At 28.1% G+C, this 9,989-nt stretch overlaps 1 long non-coding RNA gene across 16 annotated transcripts; it reads right to left on the bottom strand.

The window, feature by feature from the left end:
• Positions 1–2,848: 2,848 nt before the first annotated feature.
• LOC139847454 (uncharacterized) lies at positions 2,849–5,660 on the bottom strand. 16 transcript variants are annotated; one of them, XR_011759498.1, is made up of 7 exons: positions 5,456–5,660; positions 4,882–4,924; positions 4,485–4,784; positions 4,094–4,150; positions 3,624–3,709; positions 3,181–3,350; positions 2,849–3,101 (listed from the first exon to the last, which is right to left on the bottom strand). It is a non-coding gene; the product is annotated as an uncharacterized lncRNA (long non-coding RNA). The 16 variants fall into 16 exon arrangements; XR_011759497.1 differs by having other exon boundaries at positions 4,695–4,784; XR_011759508.1 differs by having other exon boundaries at positions 4,753–4,784.
• Positions 5,661–9,989: the final 4,329 nt, after the last annotated feature.

Raw genomic sequence — 9,989 nt, 5'->3', positions numbered from 1 at the left:
ATATTCTTCCACAAGTGGACAATGTTAATTTAAGGTATGTATGTTCATGTTCATATTTTGTTTGTTAGGTAGTTGTTGAGTAGGTTTCTTTTACATTTTTGTGTTTTTAAGGTTGCAGACCCATTACAGTAGCATGTTTTAACAATAACATAATAAAAAACTTGTAACAGTAGAAGTTTGTTATTGAATTTAACAGATGAATTATTTAATACTATATGAACTCTTGTAGACAAAATTCTTTATGATTATATTGATAGACTTTTATTATTATATACTACCTCCGTCTCATTCCAATAGGCTAGTATTCCATTTTGGGTTGTCCCATTCTGATAGTCCACTTCCATAAATAGAAAGGAAAGATGATATTTCATTGGTGGATTTGGAGAGAGAAGATATTTCATTGGTGGAGAAATGAAGTTAGTGGGATTTCCTAAAACTGCGTGTTTTTTGTCTGTGGACTATTGGAATGAGACGGAGGTAGTATGTCTTATTAAAAAATTTGAAATGTATATATTGTTTCTACAGGTAGATACAGAAAAGATTTAATGTCTTCATTTGATTCCAAGATGCCTTCAACTTCGTTCATTCATGTAATTCCCAGTCCAGTTAATCAAGAATTGGTATTGCGATTCCTCAATATATTAGTTTTTACTTTCTTTTTTTACTAAACTTATTTTTAATAACAACTATAAGATTATTAATCTTTATGGCTTTCTTTCTTTCTTTTGTGTAATTTAATTTGAGATCAAGTTGAATCTTTATGCGTATCTAAACCCCCAAACCCTAACCTGTAAACCTTAAATCCTAAACACTAAACCCTAAACCCTATACAATAAACTCTAAACTCTAAACCTATATCTAAACCCTAAACCAACTTTAAACCCCAAACCACCAACCCTTTACCCAACACACTAAGTCCTAAACTCTAAACCCTAAACTATATACCCGAAACCTTAAACCTTAAATTCTAAAATCTAAACCCTAAACTCTAAACCCTATACCAAAAACCATATACCCTAAACCCTATACACTAAATCATAAATCCTAAACCCTATACACTAAACCCTAAACCCTATATCTATACTCTAAACATAAATTTTAAAAACTAAACTCTAAGCCCTAAACCTTATACCCTAAACTCTAAACCATAAATTTTAAAATCTAAACCTTAAACCTTAAAGTCTAAACTATAAACCCTAAACACTAAACACTAAACCCTATACACTAAACTCTAAATCCTAAACCCTATATCTAAACCCTAAACCCTAAATCAATCCTAAACCAACAACCATTAACCCTACACACTAAATCCCAAACCCTAAACTATATACCCTAAATCCTAAAGCCTAAACTCTAAACCATAAATTCTAAAATCTAAATCATAAACCCTAAACTCTAAAACCTAAACCCTATACACTAAACCCTAGATCTAAAGCCTAAACACCAAGCCCCAAACTATAAACCATAAAACCCTAAACCCTAAACTCTTTACTATAAATTCTAAAAACTAAACACTAAACCATATACACTAAACTCTAAATTCTAAACCCTATATCTAAACCCTAAACCCTAAATCAACCCTAAACCAACAACCCTTAACCCTACACACTAAATCTCAAACCCTAAACCATATACCCTAAAGCCTAAAGCCTAAAGCCTAAACCCTAAACCATAAATTCTAAAATCTAAACCATAAACTTTAAACTCTAAAATCTAAACCCTATACACTAAACCCTAAACCCTAAACACCAAGCCCCGAACCATAAACCATAAAACTCTAAACCCTAAACTCTTTACCATAAATTCTAAAAACTAAATCCTAAACTCAAAAGCCTAAACTCTAAACACTAAACCATAAACCCTAAACATTAAAGCGTAAACCGTATACACTAAACTCTAAACCCTAAGGCATAAATTCTAAAATTTTAACCCTAAATCCTAAACTGTAAACCATAAACCGTAAACCCTAAATAGCAATTCCTAAACCTTACATTAACTCTCAACGTTAATCCTTTTTATCCATTAAGCTTATATTACTTATCAACATGAATTTAGATTGTATTATAAGTATATATAATTAGAGATGTACAAAAAATATTCAATGGATATTTAACCATAGAACATTTACATCTCAGTCAAATACGTCTCAAGATTTTCTTATAAACAACATTCTCGGTGGTATTTGAATCATCTCATTGTCGTCCGATATGATTGATTTTAATCCGTTTAAAGACCCGTGATTTCGCGGATCTTATTGAATTATGATATTTTAAGACAATTTCAACCATTATTACATAAATTAACAATATAACATTTTAAATTTTAATTTTAAAATGTATAAAAATAGAAATATTTTTTTTTCAAAATAAAGTAACATATTTGAATTCGAAAGTAGTACTAATCATTTGTTCGTATCTACTAATACGTTCGACCTACAAAGTTGCAAACGGTGATAATGCAACTTTTTTATATTCCGATGTATGATGAAACAAGCCGTGCGAAACAAATAATGAACCAAAAACAAGACCATCATAAAAGTTCTAAAAATAATAATATATGCATAAATAATTGTAAATAAAGAATTCGTAATCGTTAGTCAGAACAGGTTGGATATATTATTTGCCTGACGAGAATGATAATATGTGGTTAGAATGTTAAACCCGCACATTTGTAGGATTATAATGTTAAATTTTATTTAGATGAAATACATATTTTAACTAATTGATATTAATATGGTTAGATTTACATTTTAGATGAATAGTTATATCATGTATAAGCAATCCAAAGGAATAAAAAATTAATCAACCTACGTTCTATCAATGTAGATTTGACAATATGATTATAGACACAAAGGAGACGTGGTATTTATTTATTTATTTTTTTTTTTTTGTGATACATGTGCTTCTTCTAGCAAAGAAATGACCCCGATTTCTTCACTTTTGACCAAATACATAGCTGCACAAACCATATAACATAAACCCGATATTCTATAAAAATAACATGATACCATAATTGCCACAAAGAAGCTCAGATGGAGAAGTTTATAATCATCTACTTGAATGTGCACTTCACCAAGCAAAAGCTTGTTATAAAGCGTATCCCTGGATGGTTATGAAGAGTTATGGCGTCATTTGCAGTCATAAGGAAAATACATAGCTTCAAAACCAAACAAACAATTACCGTATTTATGATGATAGTTGCATAAGAAAGTTGTTTCCATGATTACCAAGGGAAGTTTCTTTTCGATGCTCACACAATGAAGTGGTCTTTAATTTGTCAACGATAAAGTTGCACCAAAAGAAAAAGAGCTAAGAAGGCCAATGTAAGAGTTCATGAAAGAGCTAGTGGACCTACAAGGCTTGAAAGATTTCATATAAATGACAGTGATAACCTATGAAATTTGGTGAAGGAAAACATGCCGAAAATGGCATGTGTGTTACAAAGCCAATGAGTAGCCTTTTGGGTTCAAGGCAAAGACAAATTGGCAAATTCTTTTCAAACAAGCTCTGTGAATATTAAAGGTGTATATGCTTCCATTACACCATCAAAATCAGTTACAGAAAGATCAGTCTCACGCTAGAATTCATTATAAATGTGTCTATTTTATGGCATTAGATACGTACCATTTTGATGGTCTCTGATTCATTGTCATGAACAACTCCAAGTCTTGGATCCTGATTTCCATCTCTATTCCATTCCCTACTAATCACTTTTGAATGCTAAATATTCAAAACGCAATTCTATTCCATTCCCACCATGTAAATCATTATAAATAACATGTTTTTGAAGACATTTTCAAGATTATGTAAAGGTGGCACTTTTGACCCACTTAAGAATAAAGGTTAAATTTGGGTTATATCATATTTCTAGCATGCCAAAAGAATTTGAATGAATAGAAGTAATGCCTTAAAGAAAACACTTTAACAATCCTAATGTACTTTTAATGCATATAGGCTCCTACACCACATAATTAAAACAAATGATTACATAATTGACATTAATTTGTATTCAGATATGACATAACAAATATATCTGAAAATAGAAAGCCACTGGATTTATAAGCAAAAGGTTTATACTTGGTTCGTGTACAGACCTCATCATGAGTCTCAATGATCTTATGTTTCTGTCGCGTGTCAATCAAGCCTTTCACCTATAAAAACAAATGCAGATAGACAGAACTGAGTGAGTAAGTCTCTTTCAAGTTTCAACAACCACTAAATACATATAAAATTAAAATATCACAAGTGATGGAACATTTAAGGGACATAATTGGTTTGTTGGTGGAAACGATAAAATGGGTATGTATAAAGAACTCCCTGATGATATATAGGTTTAACCTTCTTCACTGCGGTTATATAAGAAAGTGTTTGTGTGTCAACCCAACATAAATCGGCATTGATGTACATCAGTTATCAAGAATTATAATGTAATTATCCAAATTTATATAACCTATGATGAAGTCGTAATGCAATGAAGTCACGTACCTGTTTACAAATATTGGTATGGTTGTCATGTATGTATTATAGCAGTAGTGCAAATGACAGTTACATACCAGTTACCAATCCATAATTCTACTGTTCCCACCAAGTGAGTCAGATAACTGGTACGTTTTTAAAATTACCGATCATTTCAGAGTCACTCAAGCATGAGAAAATTCAGGTTCTTAGTTACTTTAAGATCAGTCAGTCACTCACATGCAAAGTGGCAGTCACAATCGTAAATATGCTTATGAAAGGCAATCAAAATAGGTACTTTGATATCAGAAGCTATGCTTGTATCATCCTCTGACCAAAAAAATAAACACAAAATCAATTATTCAGGAGAATAAAAAAAGATTGTTGAGTACAACACAAAATAAACACATTAAAAAATAGGACATACCGACGGTGTCAAGAGCACGAAGAACCAGATAAAAAATGCACACCTACAATTCAAATAAACACATTGAAAAAAAAAAAAAAAAAAACCAATTGACAAAGTACATGATATAAAATTCAAATAAAGAGTTATGCACCAAAGATCCAGACTACTATTTCCACAAACAATTTTTGGCACAAAATGAGTAATAGTGATACTGTTTTTTTAAGTAATCGTTCAAGTATACATCGAGCTGTTGACATGTAACTAACTAAATTAGTCCACTTTTTAATTAATGGTCTGGTTGTTATATTTACAAAGAAACATTTTTGTACTGCAATTGCTTAAAATGGTTATAATCACTATTCCAATTCATGTGGTTAGAGTCTAATCTTCTAAAAGTCATCAACTGCAATATACAGACGTACAGTACAAATAAAGATGTTTACACGAAACATATACCGAGTATTTACAGATTTTAAACATTAACATAAATTCAATAGTTAGTGTACAAGATCAAAAACATCAACCAAATTATATAACAAACTGATCATAATTATACAAGATTTCCAATGAACCTGTAGAAATCGATATTTACCTGTACGAATCGAAAGGGAATCGATATGAATTAGTTAACGATCAACACCCCTGAAAGATAACTGAAATCGTAGTTTAAAAAGAAAATCGAATCAAATGTAAAAACTTTATACTTACAAATGATCTGGATCCAAATCGTTTCTTGATTGATCGGCGTGGATGATTTGGATGAATTAGTTAGGAGAGGAAGTTAGGGTTTTGTTGAATGAACGCAACCCTTCTTTGTTATTTTCCTCCAGTGTTTTTATTTTTTTTTATTTTATTAATTATTACTTAATATTAGAAGAGGGTATTTTAGCGATTAGTGTTTTAACAATTGATTTATTAACTAATATTTTTAGTGGATGATTAAGGACCGTTGGATTAAGGGGTATTATAATGTAATTTTCTAATCTAATAGTAATTAAGGGGGTTTTCAAAACATTTATTAACTAATTAAGACTCTCTTTTAATGTATATAGAGATATATAGAGATAGAGATAGAGATAGAGATAGAGATAGAGATAGAGATAGAGATATGTAAATAATAAATTTTTTTTTTATCTTTGTTTATAGATCTTTCCAAAAATGACAAATTTGCACCAAATTCATTTTTCTATGAAGGTAATTTAACTAGAAAAATACCGACCCGCGCGATGCGGCGGGGCCTTTCAGATTGCATGTTCATATTTCACGTAGCGTTATTTATTTACAGAATTTAAAACGCGTTGGTACGGGTATTTTTGGAAACACTTGGTTACTACCTAACTACCTAGCATACCTAATGTATAGCGCATTTTTTACGCTGGGAAAATCTGTTGAAAAAGGATCCGAACCATCGATATAAGGTGGTTAGTTTGGATTGTTTATTACTATTATACGTGTATGTATATGTATATGTATAAAAATTAGCCCGAAAATATTTGACGTCTTTTGAAATCAGTCCATTTCGCGCGTAACTAGTTGCGTTGTGTTCGTAAAATTATTTCGAGTTGAACGGTGATATCGGAAAAATTTAACGTGCACCGAGCGGAAATATAGGGCTCGTAAAAAAATTGGGTGAAGTTAGCCTTTTTAAAAAAAAAAAAAATTTGTGATTTTACATTTTTAAAGGACCCGTCCTAATCCATCTGGACGAACACATTACATTTGGTTACATCGCGAGGTACTTGACCTCTATATGATACATTTTACAAACATTGAATTCGTTTTTAAAAGACAAACTTTCATTACATCGAAAGTTGACGGCATGCATACAATTTCATAATATATCCAACTATAATTGACTTAATAATAATCTTGATGAACTCAACGACTCGAATGCAACGTCTTTTGAAATATGTCATGAATGACTTCAAGTAATATCTCTAAAATGAGCAAATGCACAGCGAAAGATTTCTTTCATACCTGAGAATAAATATGCTTTAAAGTGTCAACCAAAAGGTTGGTGAGTTCATTAGTTAATCATAAACATTCATTTCCATCATTTTAATAGACCACAAGATTTTCATTTTTTTCATAAACATCCATCTCATATCAGGCATTTCGCAAACTGCATAGAGATAAAAACCATTCATATGGTGAACACCTGGTAACCGACATTAACAAGATGGATATAGAATATCCCCATCATTCCGGGACACCCATCGGACATGATAAACTCGAAGTACTAAAGCATTCCAAATTTCAGAATGAGGGTTGTTAGTTCCATAGATCTACCTTTAGGATTCGCGTCAATTAGGGGCCAGTTCCCTAATTCTTAGGCTACCAAGCTAAAAGGGGCATATTCGATTTCGATAATCCAACCATAGAATGTAGTTTCAATTACTTGTGTCTATTTCGTAAAACATTTATAAAAAAAAACTCATGTATTCTTAGTCCCAAAAATATATATTGCAAAAGCATTTAAAAAGGGAGTAATGAAACTCACAATACTGTATTTTGTAGTAAAAATACATATGACGAAACTGAACAATGCAGGTTAGCCTCGGATTCACGAACCTATATCAATTTTATATATTAAAACATATAATGAGCATATAATAGTATTCGGCCCGTTTTACATATTAATTATATAATATTTTTTATTTAAATAGTAATGTATTTATTATTCCAAATGTTATATATATCTATATATGTTATTTTTTTATATGAAAATAGTAAATTAGATATACTTATGATATATGTAATAATTCTATTGTTATATAAATATCAATTGTTTGTAAAAATAATAATTATAATCGTACTAAAATAATGATAATAATAATAATATAGTTGTTATAATAAAAATAATAATAATAATAATAATGATGATAATGATACTAATAATAATAAGATTAAAATTTATAATCTTAATGTTAACAATAATAATTGTATATATATTTATACTGATCCTTGTGACTTATAAACTTTGTAGTAGTAATTAATATCTTACATCAGTTTTATTTTAACATCAGGATTTATATTATGTTTATAAATAGCCTATAGCTAATACTTTTAAATTCTAAGATCATCATATTAATATTAACACTAACTTACTTAACAATAATAATAATAACGATAGATATAATGTCGATAATGGTTTTACTCATAATGATACTACTAATAATAACCTAAATGATAATACTAATAATAATACATATAACAATAATAATAATAATAATAATAATAATAATAATAATAATAATAATAATAATAATAATAATAATAATAATAATAATAATAATAATAATAATAATAATAATAATAATAATAATGATGTTAATACTAAATATAATAAAAATCCTAGTTGTAACTATAATCATATTAACAATAAATGATACTTAATATTTGTATTAAAAATAATAATAATAATAATAATAAAAGTTATAATTGATACTAATAACGATAATAATAATAATAATAATAATAATAATAATAATGATAATAATGATAATAATAATAATAATAATAATAATAATAATAATAAATAAAATACTACCTTAAAGATTTCAAAAGGCTTTCCAAAAAGAAATGCTCTAGACAGGGTTCGAACTCGCGACCTCTCGTTCACACCCGCTAACACCCTTAACCAATCGTCTACGTATGTTTTTCTAAATTAAAACCCACTTTAATTTTATATAACCTGTATAAAACTGTCCTTCTTCTTCCTTATATCCATTCGACTTTGAACCCAAAATTCTTTCAATCTTGATACTCGTTACTAGATTTATTTCAAGATATAATATCCAATACGAAAACAAATTAAAACTGATTAATTGGTTTGAGAAAAGAAAGAAAAAAATAATAATAAATAAAAAATAACAATATATACTGCTGCTGCTGTGCTCGTCGCTGAAAAAATTTGATTTTTGATTTGGGTTTACAAATGAAACAGAAACGATTTAACTTTTGTGAATTTAAATTAATAGAACAGCAAAATAATATATAAAACAGCAAGAACCTGCTGTTCTTCGTCGTAGGTTACAAACAACAAATTTTTTTATTTTATTTATAAAGTTTTAGCAAAAAATTATAAAATAACTTGTGTCTCAAATGATCCATAAAAACGTTTTCAATCATCAATTGAACCCAAATTATAACAGATAACTCGAATTTAATCAATGAACAAAAGTTGACTTTATTTTTCAAAAACTTTGACTCATAAATTTGACTTCGATATTAAAAATTGGAACTTGAAAACTTACAGATAGTTTGATTAAGGGATTCCTAACAAAACAGCATATCCAGATTTTTTTAGTTGTGTTTGAATTTGAGTTTTGGCCAAAAAGTCTAAGTTCAGAGGTTAACGAGCCTGAGCTTCAATTTTTCTGTGTTTAATTTCGTACTGCAGTAGAGGTTTTGAAGAATGCTCTTGAATGATTGATTGCAGTAGACAGGAAATATCAATTATTGTATTGTAGTTGATGGTTTATTGAAGTCACGAGCAAAAACATGAAAAAGGAGATAGCGAAATTTTGGAACCTGTTTGTTATCAGATTATATAATACCCCGTATACTAATTACTTAATAATTATATTAATTAATAATTAATAATAAATATAATAATAATAATAATAATAATAATAATAATAGTTAATAATACTAGAATTGATAGTAGTAATAATATTTAATAATAGTACTATTAATAATGATAATAAGATAACAATTTACATGTATCAAATTTCACATCTATATATTGAAATTAATAAAATTAATAACACCGACATCAATATTAATATTAATATTAATAATGAAATAACCATAATAATAATAATGAAAAATGATAATAATAACATTATTAGTGGTAATAATAAGAACACTAACTAATAAAGATATAAGTAATAATAATATATCAATTTATATCAAATTTCATATTTATATGTTATGTCTTTAAAATAATAATATTAATAATATAAATGTTGATATTAATATTGGAAGTAAATCATAATATTACAATAGCAATTATATTTTAACTTGTAATAAACTTTAATATAATAACCTTACATATTATAATTTATGTAATATTTACTAATATAATAATATATATTGAATATTGAATATTTATAGATTTTATA

Source organism: Rutidosis leptorrhynchoides, chromosome 5 (assembly GCF_046630445.1).
Source record: "Rutidosis leptorrhynchoides isolate AG116_Rl617_1_P2 chromosome 5, CSIRO_AGI_Rlap_v1, whole genome shotgun sequence".
Lineage (NCBI taxonomy): Eukaryota > Viridiplantae > Streptophyta > Magnoliopsida > Asterales > Asteraceae > Rutidosis > Rutidosis leptorrhynchoides.
Note: the sequence above shows the minus strand (reverse complement) of the source record. Positions and strands in the feature narration are given on the sequence as shown.